Source organism: Schistocerca gregaria, chromosome 5 (genome assembly GCF_023897955.1).
Source record: "Schistocerca gregaria isolate iqSchGreg1 chromosome 5, iqSchGreg1.2, whole genome shotgun sequence".
NCBI lineage: Eukaryota > Metazoa > Arthropoda > Insecta > Orthoptera > Acrididae > Schistocerca > Schistocerca gregaria.
In genome coordinates this window covers 356,075,952-356,096,863 of record NC_064924.1, presented here as the reverse complement: position 1 = coordinate 356,096,863, position 20,912 = coordinate 356,075,952, and positions in this window count along the sequence as shown.

Here is a 20,912-nt window from a genome sequence, read left to right as displayed (position 1 = left end):
GACAGAATTCGCAATGTAGCAACAAAATGAATATCTCTAAAGTAGGTGTTCAAAGTATTTTCCAGGACGTTTTCAAAATTTTTTACGCATACCTTGACTATTAATAAAAACAGTAACATTTAGACGCATGCCACGGCCTGACTAAATTAAAAATGCATACATTCCGCTTCTGGAAAACATCAGCGGTGAAAACACTTCTTGTTAACAATATGAACCTATCACGAAACGAAAATGTAAAGAATACGGCTCTGACGGTGCGCCAAAACCGATAAAGGTATGAATGAGGCATGGAAGCTGAGCTACATTCCAAGGAAGGATTTTTCTGGAGTTTCACATGTTTGTATGAAAGGTCTGTGCGTTTAGCTGAAGCGGAGGTAGGCTCTGTAGTACATCTGAAGAATTAAAAGCACCATCCTAACCATTCTTTTTTTTTAATTAGGCCAGTCTCGGAACGTTTTGACTGAACAGGTTGCCGTAAACTGTGTAAACAGATTCGAATGTTCTCGATTAATGTTTCTCCATGTAAATGGTTTCGGGAACTGACAGTGGGCTAATACGTTTGTTGTATGAGGTACAATTAAATCGGCTGCTCATGGTATTCATCAAGCACGTGGCCAGCGGCAAATGTCAGGTCACAATCGCCTGTAAGTATGCCCTCGTGTCACTTTGGTTACAGACAGCGAATGCTTTGAACGAGCTACTAATATAATATAACGAGAAGAACTCATGCACAAGATGTCAAGTGGATGAAACACAGCACGTTACAAACGTTTGTCATCGCTAAAGCATCTGAGCAATATGTATATGGACATGGCCTTTTGATGATGATGGTGATGTTTGGTTTGTGGGGCGCTCAAATGCCCGCTTATCAGCGCCCGTACAAATTCACAACCTTTGCTCAGTCCAATCTCGCCACATTCAAAAATGATGATGAAATGATGAGGACAACACAAACACCCAGTCATCTCGAGAAAGGTGAAAATCCCTGACCCCGCCGGGAATCGAAACCGGGACCCCGGGGACATGGCCTTTTGGACAATTTGCTTTGACAACTAAGACTGTTGAAACCAGTTGTCTTGGACAAAAAATTAATGCAATCTTGGCTTTTGTAATATTTTGTATCCCAATGTGCGTATAAAGGGTGTGGCTCTAGATGGATGCAGACATGCAAACTTCACCACTGATTGTACTTAACATATTTTTCCATTTTCATGTCATCAAAAATATATGTGTTCTCCATAGTAATGTAAGTTCCTGAGGTTTATGAGATACTGATATTGTGAAGTGGATAATGACTTGTGTCATATGACGTCTAGGTTAATGAACTAGGTTATTTCACACTTTCTTCTATTGACAAATGTCACAATTACCTTCTGATGTCTTAGCTCACTAGCTGGTTTCCTCGTGATAATCTGCACCCAGGTTGTCAGGTGGATTGCTCAACTCCAAAGTAGTTAGCAACGCTGATTTCTTTCAAACGTCGGCACTTGAAGCAAACTTTTTGACCACCAAACCACTTGCAGCAGACCTCACACCGCGTAACAACTGAGGCAGACGAGCTGCTCTTCTCGCCGCTTGCTAGCCAAGAGTCACTAGCGCCTACCAGAAAACTTACGGCGAAAATTTCTGCATGTAACAGGGGGCCAATGGGCCACATGACAACAGTTACCGTACGCAGACCTGCCTCTGAGATACGTCACCCCACCATTTGTCAGCTGATTAAAAACGGCGGAAAACTCAAAGAAGCTTTAGTAACAAACTGTATCTACAGCCACACTCATACTCCGCAATCAAAATTGTGGTGTGTGGCGGACGGCAATTGTAGTTCTCTAACAATCCTGGGCCCCTTCCCCTTCCTCGTTTCTTGTTCCATTCGTGAATGGGACATGGGAAGCACCCTAGTCGTTAAAGATAATGTCTCTAAGATTCTCGTCGTTTCTGGAGCCTTTTGTTGGAGAAAATAACATGGTGACAGACTATTTTGGGAATGTTCACTCGCTGAGATTCCACAGTAAACTTATAAGCAATGGACAACGCCTCTTTTACAGCGTCTACCACCGGAGTTTGTTTAGTGTTTCTGTAACACTCTCGCGATTATCAGTGGTCCCGTGTTAAAAAACTACGCCTTTCTGCGGAGTAGCCGCGTGGTTTGAGGCGCCATGTCCCGGACTACACGGTCCCTCCCGCTGGAGGTTCGAGTCCTCCTTCGGGCATGATGGGTGTGTGCGTTTTTCTTACCATTAGTTAGTTTAAGCAGTGAGTAAGTCTATGGAGCGCTGACCTCAGCAGTTTGGTCCCTTAGGAATTCACAATCAGTTACGTCCTTCGATGGATCTACTTTTTCTCCTCTAGCAATTACATCTGGTAATCGTCCAAGAATGATGAGCAGTACTAGATATTTAGTCGCACGAGTGTTTTGTAAGCCATTTATTTCGTGAATGAGTTACGATTTGCTCCAGTTTGTTCGAAAAAATCTCAGCCTGATGTCCGCGTTTCCTGTTACCAGTTTCATGTGTTAATTCCACTTCAGGTCGCATCAGATGGTTATTATCCGGTTGGTACGTCCCCTAGACTTAGAACTACGTAAACCTAACTAACCAAAGGACATGACATACATCCATGCCCGAGGCAGGATTCGAACCTGGGACCGTAGCAGTTGCGCGGTTCCGGACTGAAACGCCTAGAACCGCTCGGCCACACCGGTCGGTGACCTTATCCACTCAGTCGTTGTTATACATAGCAAATATTAACGGTCGTATACAATTCCCTTAGGGTATTCCCCAAATTACTTCTGCATGTGTTAAGTTTGTCCTCTGCACGTTCTGAGTTCTATCAGCTAGCAAGTCCTCAAACTAGCCATCTGGAGCACTATTATGCAAACTCGTATTTAGACCACTAAACGACAGTGTGCGACTGCATTGAAGTCAAGGAACACAGCATAAACTTTAGCGCTCTGGATCTCATCAACGATCATAGTGAGCCTAGTGTCGTTAGATCTCTGCAACCGCAATCCATATTGGTTTTTATAGCTGAGGCTCTCGAGTTCCAAGAAGGTAAATGGTCTCATAAAACACATTTCATAATCCTACAAGAGAATAGCGCCAGTGATATATAGGTCTATACAAGATGTGTGAGACAGGTAATGAGGAAGGTCTCTTATCTATCAAAGTTTCTATTTTTTTCATATAAAATTTTAAAATAGACCCGTCTCGCAACTACACACTGTCGGAGTCGTCGTTCCCAGTTGTGGTAGCAGCGCTGAAAGCTTGAAGTGGTAGTGACTTTAACATGTCACTGACTCCTTTCAAGTGTTCTACAGAGTCCTAAAGTGACGTCTTTTTCAAGCATTTTTCAATTTCGGGAAAAGGAAAAAGTCACAAGGACAAGGATAAGGGGCACAAATGGGTCGTGGATTAATATTTGACGTCAAATATTCACTGATGGAAATGGCCGTGTGACATGGTGCGTTGTCATGGTGTAGCACCCATTTGTGTTCGATTCCTGGTCTCTCTCGATTCACCCTTTTCTTGCGCCTTTCAAGCACGTCTTTGTAAAACACTAGAACAGTTTGTTCTGGGCGAACAAATTCGTTGTGTACGCCAGCTTTACTGCGATAAAGGAAAATCAGCAATTTTTTGATCCTTGATTTGCTTGTTAGAGGTTTTTTGGACGAGAAGATATCTGTATGACACTTCTCACTTTGCCGCTGTGTCTCAGGATCGTACTAAAATATCCAGCATTTCGCATGTGCAATTATATGGTCAAAATTTGATCTACAATGAAAGTTTATCTCACAACATCATGCACACTTTAGATGTTTTCGTCGGTTTTTGAAGTTGAAGGTCTCCCTGAGCGAGGTTCATCTTTACCGTGCTCTCGGCCTCCAAAAATGATTTGTGGCAGGGCAAAACACTTTCTCTTGATGAGGAATGTTCCCCTTAGGCCTGCTTCAACTATCCAAAGGTCGCAATTCCATATTCCCCAAATTTAACAAAAAGTCTGATAGCACAATGTTGATCTAAATTTCACTGCTCCTCTTTCGCAACACTTAATAATAGCACAATGTCACTGACAGCGCTCTCAGAAATCACGAGATGGCTGTACGGAGTTGAAACTCGGCCTGAGCATGTCCTGGGGATGAACACACCGATTTACACAAGTAGAAGGACACATCATTGCCAGCTCGTTCACACAGTTGTCAGTCTCAATTTTCCTACACAACTCGTAATTACGTGAATTTCTTGAAAACAAGATTGACTTGCACTTCTTCGAATCGCTTAGTACCTTTCGTTGCTCCAGCTACTTGCGATTAGCTGCTGCTAGAACAGTAGCCGTTATCCATGCAGTACTTTCCGCCTGAAAGTATTTCTGTAGGTGATTTCTGTAGTCGAAGTATCCGAAATTTACATGCAGTAAGGATCTCATGGCCCTCATACTGAATTCCCATCGCTGTACACGACTGGATGGAGTTTCTACGATGAGGAGGCTTTTTCAAATTCAACATTCGTGTTAGACTAGAGATGGTAAATTGGGTTATTCCGGCGAGACATACCTTTCTGATTAGACGCTTCCCGACTCTTCAAACAATTAAAAGCAAGGACATGCACGCAAAGACTAATTTGCAGGCAACGCTGGAGCGTTCTCATGTGAGAAGTTCAGACAGCTGCAACCAGTCGCTCATTTTTGGCAAGTGAAATAAAGCTTAGGTTAGTAGTTTCTCTCCTTCAGTAAAGGTTTTCGATAAAACATCAGAAATTTTCAATATAAAAGTAATTCAAAGACGAAAGAAAGAGGCAAAGAACGATAAAGGATAGGAAGCTAACGGAACGTTTACGAAGCTATAGCTTCCAATCTTAGATTGTTTCGAAGTATATAAGCTAGGGACAATCGTTGTAAGCTCACATTTGCCTTCTATCCTGTTTGACGTTAGAGAAGGTCTCTACTGGATGAGCTCTGTAGATGACTGCTTGTGTGATTTGTGTGTAAAAACAAATGTTTAACAAAAAAAAAATGGTTCAAATGGCTCTGACCACTATGGGACTTAACTTCTGAGGTCATCAGTCCCCTAGAACATAGAACTACTTAAACCTAATTAACCTAAGGACATCACACACATCCATGCCCGAGGCAGGATTCAAACCTGCGACCGTAGCGAACGCGTGGTTCCAGGCTGAAGCGCCTAGAACCGCACGACAACAACGGCCGGCAATGTTTAACAATTACGTACCGTATTAATTTCAACTGCGTATCCTAACATTTATGAAAATTGAAATCTGCCTTTCAAATGCGAATTTCATTTCCCGAAAGATGGTATTTCCCCAAAAAACTGAAATGAGTTAAAAACTATCAAGCATTATTTTCTAGACTTGGTAGAGAAACATAGAATCAGCTATAATTAAAAGAAAATAACATAGTGTGGAGTAATAGTGACTATTTTAAGCTCTATTATCGAAATTTTCAAACAGTGAGCGTAGTCAATTGTTTGTGAATGCTACGTATATTTCAAATTGTTTTTCAGCTAGGGAAAATAATTAATATTTCGTTTACGTACTTTCTCATTACTATCGATGAACACAGGACGGGAAAATAACTACGTTTCATAAATCTCTCAACTGGATCTGAATTAAGTTGACTGATCTAATGTGGCATATTGGAAGAATATATAACAGATGCAGCTCATTGAGTAGCCTGTGCACTGTACCGTTTAAGCCCACACGGCAATAACAATTATTAAAATTTAAAGCTAAGCTCAAAGAGACAAACAAACGTGCTGTTTTTTCTTTGTGTGAGGTTCTCCGAGCAAAACCCTGAGTGAAAATTTTATCACATCCAGAAATTCGTGGTGCCATTAAGACAAGCAGAAAAACGCATCATTTGTAATGCTTCAAGGAATTACTACAGGCTACTTATACCAGAACCGGAGGACCCTCTTGACAAGCCTGTGTGGAATCGGAAAAGAATCATTTATGAACAATTCGACGAGCAATAGAAATGTTCAAAGAACCTTTCCGAATTAATAACTATATTCAGAAGATTAAGCTATCTGCATTTCCGTATTCCCCACATATTATGTCGACTACGGCAATGGCTTCATTTAAGATATGTTACAATACTTTCAAGTGCTTTGGTAATTCTTATACCAAGTTGTGGCTCCAGTAATACTCCCACAGAATACTAACATCCGTTTAAGCCTTCTTCAGTTTTGATTTTTACGTCGTTACTTTAGCCTTCAGTTATCACAAACCAACGGTTTACAGACTTAAAGGACCTGTACATTTCCAGAATATGGGATACTTATGTTAGTCCATTGGTTGAACTAATCGGACGTTAAATAAATTTTAAATTTATTGTTTTTGCGTACAGTATGCTGTCACCATCACCAGTTCTGACTTTTTATGTATTAAACCAGTTACGTTACAATTCTCCCTATATGTTTATTTGTATCTCGATAATGTATGCACACAGAGGGACTGGGAAAGATGTAGTACCTGTAGACCTAAATAATTTGTGCGCTGCGCATGTTTCGTGTAGCGCTTATTATAATTTAAAAGTATTGAATAAAAAATAATTAAAAAATTAAGTCAGAGCAATTTAAGATGAAAAAATGCTTGGTCGTATTTTGCAGTAGATCGTTTTGCTATCGCATAATTGTGGAAAAAAGATATTCCACTGTGGCACATCCTAAGTACAGCATAATCAAGAAAATTTAAAAAGTTATTTACAGAACAGTGATGAATATAATTCACGCTACGATTAACGTATCTGGTTGGACAATTTCGAACGTATTTAAGAGGACGAATAACTTCTTCCAGCCTGTATTTTTCATTATTTGTAAAATGTTAACTGCAGTACTGAATTACCAAGTAATTTCACGTTATACCATTTAATTCTGGTGTTTTTTGTTGTGGGTCGAAATTTATTAGACGCCATTTAGAGTGTTTTGCGTAGTCGTCCTGCTGTAAGCAGCTACCATGAACACAATTATGTTTTATCATATAAATAATATTTCCAGGTTTTGCAGCAGAATGTTTTATTTGCGTGTAACAAACAAGTTTCTCCCAGACTTGCTAGTGGAGTTATAATTACTTGTGTATGTTTTATTTTTACGTTCCTAGCATTTTCAGTGACCTACAATGTGCAATATATTGCTAATTAATCTTTATCTATATGCTAAAGCTTAATTGGAGCAGCAACTGAGGAGAATGGAGAATTGTCTGAAATTGGTAACAATACTACCTTGAACTCATTGTTGGTTTTAAGTCACAAATACGGATATCGTCCTATTTACTATGGAAGGAACCTTCACTGTATCACATATACTTTTTATTGGTAGCGGTATTCCACGTAAAGTGAATAGTTAGATACAGAGTTATTTACTGTCACTATTTCTCAAATTGGTTAAAATACCCAAAGTATTCCTAATCGATTTCATTACTTATTTTTAGCGACAGAATTACTGTGGTGATATTTTCAGGATGTGGTTAGTTATAGAGCTATAAACATTACGGAATACTCCTGATGGTGACGAAATCTTAACCTCGAGATGATCCACATGCATATGCTACGCTGTCTGACTCATAGCACAGCCCTAATCAATCTCCCAAATGACTCTTTCATTAGTTTTTGGGAGGCAGGTAAAGAGTAAAGTAAACATAAGTGTCTTACGACAGTATCGTCCTTTCTGAACTGATATAATTGTATGGCATTGTTGGCTAGGAGGTTCCATCTGGGATCCGGGGAAGTTCGACCACCGAGTGCAAGTCTTAATAGAGACTTCGCCACATTGGGTGACTTGCGTGCCGGTGATGATGAAATGATGATGAAGACAACACAACACCCAGTCTACGAGCAGAGAAAATCTGCAACCCAACCGGGAATCGAACCCAGGCCCACTTGCATGAGAGGCAATATTACTGTGGTGCTCAAAGTAAAATTAATTTTTTTAGAAATAATAGTGGAAAGCGTGCACCATAAGGTTCATCAGCAATGTAACTAGTAGTGATCATGAAGTTTCTTCGTTTACTTGTTTGGGGTTACATCGGTATGCTAATTATTCGTTATTCGGACACTGGAGTTCAATGAAATGCATCATAAGTTCCATTACACTATGAGTACTTTAATTCATGCTTCCTACTTGCAAAGACACTCATCAGGCTTCTATTACGACCAGGTGCAGAGTGTGTTAACATACCTAACATTTCACACCCACATAAATCTCTACGTAGAAGTGAAGGTAGTCGTTAATAAATGAAGACTATTCGACTGCCACGATCATTGTGTGTTGAGAGCAGCAAATGTTGATAACGGATTAGTGACTGCATAGCTTAGCGTTATACTAAATGTGTCTCACTGAGTTAATGAGTAAGTGTCTGGATTACTGGTGCTAACATGTTATCCTTAGACGCAGAGACTTTTCAGCTACTCTAGCATTTTAAGTGTACCTTTACTCTCGTTGAAGTTGTGGTTAAACAAAGTGAGTAAATTTTGAAGAGATGGTCCTGTTGGTTCTTAATGCTTGTATTCGTGTAACACTATGACAATAGTTTCTATTTTCTGCTATTGCTCAAATCAATTTCTCACTCAAATGAAGGAAAGAAGTAGGAAATTGGTATTATCTCTTCGTCGGTCGAAGTCAGACCTGAATGTATCGTCCCTCAGTCATCTTTGTTGTTAAAGTGTTTTGATTTTAATGTAAGATGTGGGCGGGATTGGTGGTAAAAAGGTAAAGGATATTTAATACAGTGTTGGCGCCCTGCATATTCCGCACGCTATTAAAATGCTGGTTATATATACGCCGACGATAATGAAGGTTTCGACGCACGCACAGATATTAATAAAACTGGCTACAATTTTAGTTGTAATTTTTTAATTACAATATCCAAACTCACGGCTAGCTCACAAATAATCAGAACTAGCGTGAAACTATTACAGTTATTGCCCGTTAAATTAATTGTTGCGAAAAGAGAGACGAAATAAGCTCCTAGGTAGCGTAAGGATTTGTACCAATAGTAAATAATTCCGTTTGTCTTACTCTGGCTTCAACTTAGGGTAACCATTTCACTGACAGAAAATTTAATTGTAAGCTCAAAGACATCGTGAAGAAAACCTAAGCCTTGTTGCCTACTGTAGTTAAACCTATGGATGCAATTCCGTAAAAATTCTAATAAAATAAACTTTGGAAATATTAATGCTTGACTGCTACGATCAGTATTCAAAGCATTTATTGTGAAAGCTTGAGAGTGAAGACCATTATTTAATATTTTAGTTAAATTCTACGTAATGGCCGCCAATGCCCCGTTATGACAAAGGAAAGCCAGATGGCCAATCTACTACGCAACTCAATTTAAATAATTAATTCTACTTAAATATTTCCACAGGGAGGGAGATGTTTTGAAGAAGAAAAAGAGAAACTCACTTTTTACTATATACTGTGACGGAAAATACACACATTAAATACTTTGTGTGTCAGAACTGCTAAGCGACTTAAACAGAAGAGAAAAGAGTAGTAGACCATCCGTGAACCAAATTTATTTTAATCTTAATGAGTTAAGATTTCCGTGGTTACAAAGAATGTTTTTACATTGCAATGTTACTCTTTGATACTAAAATACATTTCAACCCAAAAAATTTCATACTAATGAGATGTAGGTTTTATAGTTATCTGTGTATTAGCTGCCCCTTTTATCGACAGAAATATACTCATGTTTGTACTTTATTTACACTTCACATTTACATGTCTCGTATATATTTAGTTTAATCTTTATAGGGCTTTCAGACGACGTCACAAGACGCAGCTGACAGCGGAGAAGGAAACTAAAGCAGCATCATTCAGAAGCAGCCGTTCAAGCTATTTCCTTTATCTTTTTAGGGAAACCTCCGAAAACCCAAGTCTTGTTAGTTGAGAAATGATTTTAGGTACCGTCAACCCGAATGTCAGATTCGCATGTTACAACCACGCCACCTTGCTCGCACTAAAATAAATCAGGGGACCATGCTATCTCATTAATCTCAATTTTTATTGAATCGCCATTTGCGGGTTTCCAGGTGGTGTTGGCCTTGATATTGCAGTCGAACACTTTAGCAAGCAGACGGTCTTTTGCAGACGCCGAGTTGATGGCGAAGCCCCCAGTCTGAAGCGGTGGCTCAGAAGAGCAGTGCGGTATGAAGTGAGGGACATCTCGACGAGGCCTCTTGTGTGATCCACAGCAAATTTACATTTCATAATTTCAAAAATCACCAAATTATGGTGGCTCGATATAAGTAAAGAGAGCGTAAAATTTTCGTAAGGCCGCTCCCTAATATATCGTCGTATGTAAAACAGTCGCAAAGCAGTGACTAGTTTTCAGCTACTGTAAGAAGTATCACTCGCTTCGTACTAATGTGCCCGCAAAAGTATGATGCAATGATATCTTATTAGTCGGTGTGAGCCACAGATACTGACTCAGCTAAGGGGTGTTCTGGTCGTCCCTACACTTCAGTCCAATGACACTCATTATCGTAAATATGAATTTTAAATTAACAGTTACCAGCAATGAAATGAGTATTTTGTTATCCAAGTAACATCACAGGCCAATCAATGTCTCTCTAACTAATAATACTCACAAGCAACTAATTTCCCATGTTGTTGTTGTTGTGGTCTTCAGTCCTGAGACTGGTTTGATGCAGCTCTCCATGCTACTTTATCCTGTGCAAGCTTCTTCATCTCCCAGTACCTACTGCAACCTACATCCTTCTGAATCTGCTTAGTGTACTCATCTCTCGGTCTCCCTCTACGATTTTTACCCTCCACACTGCCCTCCAACGCTAAATTTGTGATCCCTTGATGCCTCAAAACATGTCCTACCAACCGATCCCTTCTTCTAGTCAAGTTGTGCCACAAACTTCTCTTCTCCCCAATCCTATTCAATACCTCCTCATTAGTTACGTGATCTATCCACCTTATCTTCAGTATTCTTCTGTAGCACCACATTTCGAAAGCTTCTATTCTCTTCTTGTCCAAACTAGTTATCGTCCATGTTTCACTTCCATACATGGCTACACTCCAAACAAATATTTTCAGAAATGACTTCCTGACACTTAAATCTATATTCGATGTTAACAAATTTCTCTTCTTCAGAAACGCTTTCCTTGCCATTGCCAGTCTACATTTTATATCCTCTCTACTTCGTCCATCATCAGTTATTTTACTTCCTAAATAGCAAAACTCCTTTACTACTTTAAGTGTCTCATTTCCTAATCTAATTCCCTCAGTATCACCCGATTTAATTGGACTACATTCCATTATCCTTGTTTTGCTTTTGTTGATGTTCATCTTATATCCTCCTTTCAAGACGCTGTCCATTCCGTTCAACTGCTCTTCCAAGTCCTTTGCCGTCTCTGACAGAATTACAATGTCATCGGCGAACCTCAAAGTTTTTACTTCGTCTCCATGAATTTTAACACCTACTCCAAATTTTTCTTTTGTTTCCTTTACTGCTTGCTCAATATACAGATTGAATAACATCGGGGAGAGGCTACAACCCTGTCTCACTCCTTTCCCAACCACTGCTTCCCTTTCATGCCCCTCGACTCTTATGACTGCCACCTGGTTTCTGTACAAATTGTAAATAGCCTTTCGCTCCCTGTATTTTACCCCTGCCACCTTTAGAATTTGAAAAAGAGTATTCCAGTCAACATTGTCAAAAGCTTTCTCTAAGTCTACAAATGCTAGAAACGTAGGTTTGCCTTTTCTTAATCTTTCTTCTAAGATAAGTCGTAAGGTCAGTATTGCCTCACGTGTTCCAACATTTCGACGGAATCCAAACTGATCCTCCCCGAGGTCCGCATCTATCAGTTTTTCCATTCGTCTGTAAAGAATTCGCGTTAGTACTTTGCAGCTGTGACTTATTAAACTGATAGTTCGGTAATTTTCACATCTGTCAGCACCTGCTTTCTTTGGGATTGGAATTATTACATTCCTCCCGAAGTCTGAGGATATTTGGCCTGTCTCATACATCTTGCTCACTAGCTGGTAGAGTTTTGTCATGACTGGCTCTCCCAAGGCCGTCAGTAGTTCTAATGGAATGTTGTCTACTCCGGGGGCCTTGTTCCGACTCAGGTCTTTCAGTGCTCTGTCAAACTCTTCACGCAATATCGTATCACCCATTTCGTCTTCATCTACATCCTCTTCCATTTCCATAATATTGTCCTCAAGTACATCACCCTTGTATAAACCTTCTATATACTCCTTCCACCTTTCTGCCTTCCCTTCTTTGCTTAGAACTGGGTTGCCATCTGAGCTCTTGATATTCATACACGTGGTTCTCTTCTCTCCAAAGGTCTCTTTAATTTTCCTGCAGGCAGTATCTATCTTACCCCTAGTGAGATAAGCCTCTACATCCTTACATTTATCCTCTAGCCATCCCTGTTTAGCCATTTTGCACTTCCTCTCGATCTCATTTTTGAGACGTTTGTATTCCTTTTTGCCTGCTTCATTTACTGCATTTTTATATTTTCTCCTTTCATCAATTAAATTCAATATTTCTTCTGTTACCCAAGGATTTCTAGCAGCCCTCGTCTTTTTACCTACTTTATCCTCTGCTGCCTTCACTACTTCATCCCTCAGAGCTACCCATTCTTCTTCTACTGTATTTCTTTCCCCTATTCCTGTCAATTGTTCCCTTATGCTCTCCCTGAAACTCTGTACAACCTCTGGTTCTTTCAGTTTATCCAGGTCCCATCTCCTTAATTTCCCACATTTTTGCAGTTTCTTCAGTTTTAATCTACAGGTCATAACCAATAGATTGTGGTCAGAGTCCACATCTGCCCCTGGAAATGTCTTACAACTTAAAACCTGGTTCCTAAATCTCTGTCTTACCATTATATAATCTATCTGATACCTTTTAGTATCTCCAGGGTTCTTCCACGTATACAACCTTCTTTCATGATTCTTAAACCAAGTGTTAGCTATGACTAAGTTGTGCTCTGTACAAAATTCTACTAGGCGGCTTCCTCTTTCATTCCTTAGCCCCAATCCATATTCACCTACTATGTTTCCTTCTCTCCCTTTTCCTACACTCGAATTCCAGTCACCCATTACTATTAAATTTTCGTCTCCCTTCACTATCTGAATAATTTCTTTTATTTCATCGTACATTTCTTCAATTTCTTCGTCATCTGCAGAGCTAGTTGGCATATAAACTTGTACTACTGTAGTAGGTGTGGGCTTCGTATCTATCTTGGCCACAATAATGCGTTCACTATGCTGTTTGTAGTAGCTTACCCGCATTCCTATTTTCCTATTCATTATTAAACCTACTCCTGCATTACCCCTATTTGATTTTGTGTTTATAACCCTGTAATCACCTGACCAGAAGTCTTGTTCCTCCTGCCACCGAATGATTACTCAAATTCTCTCGGCGTCATTGGTTAAAAGTAAACTTCTGGGCGTCATGCCGAGTTATGGTTTCCATTTTATGCGCAATACTTCAAGGAGAGCTACCATTTTCCTCAAGTGGTGCGACCTCTGCTGACAATTGGAGTCGAATAAGCGAGTGCACGAAACATAACTCCCAGCACCTGACGAAATGGTTGAGACATAGTCGAAGTATTGTACATAGAATGTGAACAATAGATCCGCCAAACAACCAGACGTAGAGGATTAACTAGTATCACGTTGTAGAGTAACAATATTATAAAGAAACAAGTACCGTTATACACACTAAAACCAAACACTACTGTTCTCTATACTGATCGGATTTGGACTCACCCCAGCAGCACTACTGTCCGCCTCTCGCTGCAGCCTTTTTTCCACTGGCTCCTCAAGAAACGCCTTAACAGCGAACTGACGCTATTAATTGGAGAAGAAATAATTAGTTTTAGGATACCCTATAGTTGGAGTAATCAAGAAATTGAGCTATTCCTAACATCCACAAATGGTCGAAGTGGTATATATATATATATATATATATATATATATATATAATGAATTTAGCAGTCTGAAGTTAGTGATACTATGTGTACGTGTACAATCCCCCCCCCCATGAACCATGGACCTTGCCGTTGGTGGGGAGCCTTGCGCGTCTCAGCGATACACATGGTCGTACCGTAGGTGCAACCCAACGGAGCGGTATCTGTTTGACTCATCTCGCCTTGTAACACTAACCAAAACGGCCTTGCTGTGCTGGTACTGCGAACGGCTGAAAGCAAGGGGAAACTACAGCCGTAATTTTCCCCGAGAGCATGCAGCTTTCTTGTATGGTTAAATGATGATGGCGTCGGCCTGAGTAAAATATTCTGGAGGTAAAATAGTCCCCCATTCTAATCTCTGGGCAGGGCTACTCCAGAGGACGTCGTTATCAGAAGAAAGAAAACTGGCGTTCAACGGATCGGAGTGAGGAATGTCAGATCCCATAATCGGGTAAGCACTCCGTCATCAGGCCACAAGTGGCCCAGCGGGACCATCCGACCGCCGTGTCATCCTTAGCTGAGGATGCGGATAGGAGGGGCGTGTGGTCAGCACACTGTTCTCCCGTTACGATGGTTTTCTTTGACCGGAGCCGCTACTATTCGGTCGAGTAGCTCCTCAATTGGCATCAAGAGGCTGAGTGCAACCCAAAACATGGCAACAGCACATGGCGGCCCGGATGATTGCCCATCCAAGTGCCGGCCACGCCCGACAGCGCTTAACATTGGTGATCTGATGGGAATCGGTGGATCCACTGCGGCAAGGCCGTTGCCCATAATCGGGTAGATACGTTAGAAAATTTAAAAAGGGAGATGGATAGATTAAAGTTTGATGTAGTAGTAATTAGTTACTTTCGGTGGCAGAAGGAAGAAGACTTTTAGTCAGGTGAATACAGGGTTATAAATACAAAATAAAATAGGGGTAATGCAGGAGTACGTTTAATAATGAATAAAAAAAGGAGTGCGCGTAAGCTACTACAGACAGCATAGTGAACGCATTATTGTGGCCAAGATAGACACGGATTCCATGGCTACCACAACAGTACAAGTTTATATGCCAACTGCCTCTACAGGTGAAGAAGAAATTGACGAAATGTATGATGAGATAAAAGATATTATTCAGGTAGTGAAGGGAGACGAAAATTTAATAGTCTTGGGTGACTGGAATTCGAGAGTAGGAAAAGGGAGAGAAGGGAACATAGTAGGTGAATATGGATTGGGGGTAAGAAATGAAAGAGGAAGCCGTCTGGTAGAATTTTGCACAGAACATAACTTAATCATAGCTAACACGTGTTTCAAGAATCATAAAAGAACGTTGTATACGTGGAAAAATCCTGGAGATACAAGAAGGTATCAGATAGATTATATAATGGTAAGACAGAGATTTAGGAAACAGGTTTTTAATTGTAAGACATTTCCAGGACCACAATCTATTGGCTATGAACTGCAGATTAAAACTTAGGAAACTGCAAAAAGGTGGCAGTTTAAGGATATGGGACCTGGATAAACTGACGAAACCAGAGGCTGTACTGAGCTTCAGGGAGAGCATAAGGGAACAATTGACAGGAATGGGGGAAAGAAATACAGTAGAAGAAGAATGGGTAGCTCTGAAGGATGAAGTAATGAAAACAGCAGAGGATCATGTAGGTAAAAAGACGAGGGCTAGCAGAAATCGTTGGGTAACAGAAGATATATTAAATTTTATTGATGAAAGGAGAAAACATAAAAATGCTGTAAATGAAGCAGGAAATAAAGAATAGAGGCGTGTCAAAAACGAGATAGACAGGAAATTCAAAATGAGGAAGCAGGGATAGCTAGAGGACAAATGTAAGGATGTAGGGGCTTATTTCACTAGCGGTAAGATATATACTGCCTACAGGAAACTTAAAAGAGACCTTTGGGAAAAAGAGGGCCACTTGTATGAATATCAAGAGCTCAGATGGATACCCAGTTCTAAGCAAAGAAGGAAAAGCAGAAAGGTGGTAGGAGTATATAGAGGGTCTATACAAGGGCGATGTACTTTAGGACAATATTTTGGAAATGGAGGGGGATGTAGATGAAGATGAAATGGGACATATGATACTGCGTAAGAGTTTGACAGAGCATTGAAAGACCTGATTTGGAACAAGGCCTCGGGAGTAGACAACATTCCATTAGAACTACTGACGGCCTTGGGAGAGCCAGTCCTGACAAAACTCTACCATCTGGTGAGCAAGATGTACGAGACAAGTGATATACCCTCAGACTTCAAAAAGAAAAGAAAGCAGGCGTTCACAGATGTGAAAATTATCTAACTATCAGTTTAATAAATCACAGCTGCAAAATGCTAACGCGAATTCTTCACAGATGAATGGAAAAACAGGTAGAAGCCGACCTCGAGGAAGATCATTTCGGATTCCGTAGAAATGTTGGAACACGTGAGGCAATACCGACCTTACGACTTATCTTAGAAAAAAGGTTAAGGAAAGGCAAACCTACGTTTCTAGCATTTGTAGACTTAGAGAAAGCTTTTGACAACGTTGATTGGAATACTCTCTTTCAAATTCTGAAGGTGGTAGGGGTAAAATATAGGGAGCGAAAGGCTATTTACAATTTGTATAGAAACCAAATGGCAGTTATAAGAGTTGAGGGGCATGAAAGGGAAGCAGTGATTGGGAAGGGAGTCAGGCAGTGTTGTAGACTCTCCCCAGTGTTATTCAATTTGTATATTGAGCAAGCAGTAAAGGAAACAAAAGGAAAATTCCGAGTAGTTATTAAAATCCACGGAGAATAAATAGAAACCTTGAGGTGTGCCGATGACATTGTAATTTTGTCAGAGACAGCAAAGGACTCGGAAGAGCAGTTGAACGGAATGGACAGTGTCTTAAAAGGAGGATATCAGATGAACATCAACAAAAGCAAAACGAGGATAATGGAATGTAGTGAAATTGAATCGGGTGATGCTGAGGGAATTAGATTAGGATATGAGACACTTAAAGTAGTAAAGGAGTTTTGCTATTTGGGGAGCAAAGTAACTGATGATGGTCGAAGTAGAGAGGATATAAAATGTACACTGGCAATGGCAAAGAAAGCGTTTCTGAAGAAGTAAAATTTGTTGACATCGAGTATAGATTTAAGTGCAGGAAGTCGTTTCTGAAACTATTTGTATGGAGTATAGCCATGTATGGAAGTGAAACATGAACGATAAATAGTTTGGACAAGAAGAGAATAGAAGCTTTCGAAACATGGTGCAACAGAAGAATGCTGAAGATTAGATGGGTAGATCACGTACCTAATGAGGAGGTTTTGAACAGAACTGCGGAGAAGAGGAGTTTGTGGCACTACTTGACAATAAGAATGGATCGGTTGGTAGGACATGTTCTGAGGCATCAAGAGATCACAAATTTAGCATTGTAGGGCAGCGTGGAGGGTAAAAATCGTAGAGGGAGACCAAGAGATGAATACACTAAGCAGATTCAGATGGATGTAGGTTGCAGTATGTACTGGGAGATGAAGCTTGCACAGGATAGAATAGCATGGAGAGCTGCGTCAAACTAGTCTCAGGACTGAAGACCACAACAACAACAACATATGTACAATAATTGATTTAGTATCCAAGTAACATTTTTGGTCGCTCTATGTCTCAGCAGCTAGTTATAATAATAAATATCGAAAATTCTGTGTTTTTTACGTTTTAGGTCAATGGCGGGCCTCCCGAAATTGCGCAAAAGTTTTGTTCCTATTATGCAAAGTATTCCTGTCAACCGTCAGAGCAACCTTCTTCTGGTGATGGGATGTTGGTTGACTGGATGGAGTCCAGGCAGCGAGTGTGCGTAACAGCAAAACTCACAGCACACGAAGAAGACGGCTAGGATCGTAGTCGAAGTATTGTGCACAGAATGGAAGTAACAGCCCAGAGAAAGTACCTCGACACGAGAAATACAATTTGAATCCAAATTCTTCTGTTCTCTACAATGGTCTAATTTATACTCACTTTAGCAGCACGGCTTTCACTCTCTTCCTGCAGTTGTTTCTGCAGTAACTCGGCAAAAAATGTGTCGTGTGTGTACTGACGCTTCTGTTGGAGAAGAACTTATTAGTCTTATGATATATCCAGCACGTGCGTCAATTAATAATTTGTGCTAGTCGTAACATCTACAGGTATTCATCGAGAATTTTGGTGGCTGGAGCACGACCGTAATTATGCATTGAAAGCATACATTAATAGACTTTACAATACATTGAAAGTATACTTTGATTGAGTATAATATCAAAGTTACACCACTGTACGGCTATCAATCTTATCATCAGTTTTAAAAACGGTTTTAAATAAGATTTTGGTAATTCTGAGGTTGCTTGTGTGTGTATGAATTATTGTGCCGTATTTCTAAGTTTTTGTTCAATTTTTACAATTTTACCAATTTTTACAGACTCATCTGATAAAAACCCTACCTTTCGTGCACTGAAACGGATATATGATAGTCATAATCAACGCTCGAGGACAGATGGCTGTATTTGTTGTGTTATCTACAATGTCTTGTCTTATAAGATGTTTATAGAGAACCACAGATGTCTGTACAGTAAATTGTGACAGCCTATAACATCTCTTGGATGACCAGGAAGCTTTCAAGTCTTACTGCTTTTGTGTATATAATACAACGTAGCTCACCTGTAAAGTCCATCGAACGGCGTGAAAGTTCTCCAGTCGTTGATCTTCATCTTTCTACCGTCCTACACACCGGGAGAATAACTCCCTTATGCGTCGGAACATTAGTGCAACGAAAATGGCAGCACATTAGATATAGCCAAACCGTCTCTATGAGTAAATTTTGTAGCAATGTCCCAAACGTGTATCGCAAGAAGGATCTTCGACCGTGACGCTATGACTGTGCACTTCACTTTTGGAATAAAATTTGGTGCCAGTGTTACGAACGACCTATAGAATTCTAATCAATGAAATAACATTCTATTGTTTGAATAAGATGATCCAGTGGTCACTAGTGAAGAATTCATTATTTTTATTCCTAGCTCGTAATTCCTAATCAATGTATCAAATTACTATCTTTTCTTCGAAATCAGGGGAAGATGTCATCTTTCTGTGGTACATTTATTCAGCAGAGAATAACTTTGTTTTCATAGCAGTTATTTAAACCCTTCACTAAGACTTAACAATAATAAGCAAGACAGTATTGCACTGTACTAGTTTCAGATTAATACCAAGCTTAGTTATAACAACATACTATTCGGTGAGACATTACGGCGTGATTTGCTGACTACATTACGATCGCTTAGCATGGAGCTGTGAGGCAAGAATGGTAATGTGATTTATCGTGTTGATGGTGCCATTGAAGTACAAACTCCGCTACACTGCGGTAGCTTAAATTGCAAATCTCTCAGCAGTCTCTGGCGAGATTACGATTTTGCGGTTCCCATCTTTGAGTCAGCGTAATCTCTGTTGGCTGCAGTATCCCTTCTTTGTGTCATAGTAATCAGCAACAAAATGTCGTAGTAATCAACAACAAAGTACAACCCAAACCTAAAACCACTCTTCACCATCCTGTGAGCTAAAAAGTAAACAGCACGACGTAATAACCATTTTTGGCGAATGAAATATACCCATTAATACCAAAATGAACGAAACACCCAAATAGCTTATAAACACACAGTTGGTTTAACACAAAACGTAACTCCAAGTCACTAATTCATTTTCCTTAAGCAACAGGAGAACATTTTTGCTATGGTGTCACGTCGGCTCAGTGCGACTTTGTGCAATTGGAACGAATTTCCAACGCGTCTCCTTCAAGCACAACAGAAAATTTCAGCGGCAGACCGTGCAGTCACACACCCCGTAGAGTAGTCGAAGACGAGAGAGATACGTAACTCCGTTGTGATTTTGAAATTAGGCAATACATTTTACAATGTTCGATTCCAGCAGATGAAGACTGTCAGTGCAGCAGGCCTGTCGCTACAAGTCAAGCAATTAATTTTAAATGCTTCATGACAAATTGGATCAATGCGCCAGAATGTGAATCAAATTCTGTATTGTCCTTTTTACAAGTAATCCTATTTCTAACTGCACATTACGATATCACATCACTCTCCATGTGACTTGAGTTTTCCAGTACTTCACCATTCCATACACAATCATTCAAATGCTTATGCGACACATTAGATACAGCTGACTCTACATGTTGAATAATAGGCGACATAAGTCAGTGTTTCATATCTCTTGCGGAAACGGTGCACCACGCCTATGAATCTGGGTGTTCACTTTATTCAAAGCGTTGGAAGCTAACCGAGAACTTTAAAACGTTCCGTTATTTGTATTAGAAACACAAAATCTAGCATTATAATCCCTGCGTCAAACTAAGGCTTCTTTTAAGCAATAACACAGAGAACGCACTCGTATTGCTAGTTCAAGTACTCGAGAGGGTACAGAAGTAGTTCCTAGGCAACGGAGCACGAGGTTTTAGGCAAAATAACATGGTTGGTAGCGTGGCTTGTGATTGACTAAGCAACAACGACAGTAAATGCACGGTCCTTGACTGTTTTGGACCGTAAATAGCCATGGTTAAACGAGCACTATAATAAAAGTATTAAAAGAATGAAATATATATACGACGAAATAACCAAGTTTTACGACTGACAGGTATCCAATATTATGTAAATGACAATATCATCCTAATAGCCAATAAACTCCTCAATGCATGTAAATCTTCTGGGTCACGGGGTTTCTGATTCGATTCCCAGCAGGGTTGGGATTTTCTCTGCCCGGGGCTGGGTGTTTGTGTTGTCTTCATCATTTAATCATCATAATCATTCGTGACAGTGGCTGGATTGACCTGCGTAAAAAATGGGACTGTGTCAAAATTGGGACTTTGCACGGGCGCTGACGACCGCGCAATTGACCGACCCACAAACCAAACATCATCAATGGCTGTATTAGCTGATGACTCAGTTTCCGTAAGCAACGGGAGAGGAAGAGTGTT